Genomic DNA, 2,132 nt, shown 5'->3' on the forward strand with positions numbered 1-2,132 from the left:
GACCGGTAAATCGAGAGCTTCGCCTTTTGGCTCAGCTCTCTCTTCACCACGACAGATCGGTACAGCGCCCGCTTCACTGCAGACGCTGCACCAATCCGCCTGTCGATCTCCCGCTCCATTTTTCCCTCATTCATGATACTTAAACTCCTCCACTTGGGGCAGGACATCCTCCCGGACCCGGAGAAGGCACTCTACCCTTTTCCGGCTGAAGACCATGGCCTCGGATTTGGAGAACCGCTTCAGCGAGAGCTGTAGATCACGGTCTGATGAAGCCAACAGGACATCATCTGCAAAAAGCAGAGACGCAATCCTAAGGCCACCAAAACGGATCCCCTCAACACCTTGGCTGCGCCTATATTATCATAATTATTAAAGGTTATCCAAACTTATTCCTCGTCCATGTGGTTCCATCAGCTTTTAATGAATGAAGGTGGATACAGAATCAGTAACGGAGCTGAAGATTTACTCGATTTATTGCATTTATTTGATCATTACGCAGGATGTTTATCTTTCACCTGTCATTGAGGGTTTTCTCCATTACTTCCTTTTGTCTCTGCAGCTCTGAATGACAGAAAGCTTTAGAGACGAACCTGATTCAGCTGAAATGAGCCTTTCATCATTTTTGTGGTGTAACAGAAACGCTGCTCTCTCCTCCGTCTCCCACAGCGCTGAGGAGGAGAGACTTTCCCCTCCTGGAGATTAGGATTATAGTTTCACTAAACCTGCCTGAACATCACAGAACAGCTCCGTCTGCTGCTTCTTCTGGCTGTATCTGTGTTTCTAGCATGTGAGCACGAGAGGACATCTGCGCTCGTGTGTTCTCCATCAGATCATGTGCAGAAAACCTCATTTAGTTATTTTGGAAGAGGAGGGAAGGCTTGGAAATATTCTGCACACACACCAGCTGTATGAGTCTGGTTCAGAATGCAGAAATATATGATAAAATGTCTGCAGGAGTCTGATGGCTGCAGAACGCAGGGGATACAGTACAGCATGTCTGCGCTCACGTATGCATCGCAGCAAGGACGGATCTGTGTGTGTGTGGGAGAAAGACAAAAGGCAGGAGATTAGGAGAGAAAAGGTGAGGATTTAAGTGTTAGTTTTCTGCCGTCGAACAGGAAGTTCACCTCATTAAACCGAGCGAAGACGCTGCTCTGTCCTGATTTCAGCCGATGACAGGAGAAAGAAAGAAGCTTTTCTGACCAGATGCTTAAACATCTGTAAACTCCAGCTTTATGAAAGCAGAACAAGTCCAAAACTTCCTGTTCTGGAAGCCTGAGAACAGAGGACCATCACACCTGTCCTTTCTGAAATTTCACATCAACAGCTTGTTAAAGCCACCAGTTACTGCTTCTTTCTTTTTCTACCACTTCATTCCTTCTTTAAATAAATCTGTTTATTTCTTTCTACACAAACTCTGGTAGGTACCTTAGCTCTCAGACAAACTGATCAAATCTAATCTTAAATTAGATTTTAATTGGTTTAATCTGTGTCTCTGTTTGACCTGGATTCGGCCCAGTTTGAGTCGGGATCAGGAGGTTGTTTGTTTCGTTAATAAAACAAATGTTTCGTTTTCCTCAGCAGCTGAGAGCTGAAACCAGAGGCCACCAGTTTCATCTGCACATTTTCTGTTCTAATGATTTAATTTAAATAAAGAGTAAACATAAAAACACAGCTAAACACATGATGCATCATCCTACTATAAATCTGTTTTCACCTGGGTGATTTTTTTAAGTGTTGCCATGGCAACAACAACAATCCTCTGCGCTTTAAAGGCTCTTTTTCAACACAAAGGTGACAAAAAACAGGCTGACAGTGAGACCGTCTGTTTCAGTTTATCATCTATCTGTCTGCAGCCATTAATCTGGACGGTGGACGGACGGACGAGGACTGAGAACTGCTCATCAACCTGTTAGCCTTCAGGCTGTGTACTGGGGACGACTCTCAGCTACTTCCACACCAAACTGGAGCTCAGTGTCGGTAAAACTCCCCGAGCTTTAATCGTTTCTGTGCTGAAGTCACCGAAACTTTGAATCATGTTTCCTCTGTGAAGCTCCAACAGGTCCGGGTTTAGAGCTCCAACAGGACCGGGTTTAGAGCTCCAACAGGTCCGGGTTTAGAGCTCCAACAGG

The sequence above is a fragment of the Kryptolebias marmoratus genome, linkage group LG11 (assembly GCF_001649575.2).
Source record: "Kryptolebias marmoratus isolate JLee-2015 linkage group LG11, ASM164957v2, whole genome shotgun sequence".
Classification (NCBI taxonomy): Eukaryota; Metazoa; Chordata; class Actinopteri; order Cyprinodontiformes; family Rivulidae; genus Kryptolebias; species Kryptolebias marmoratus.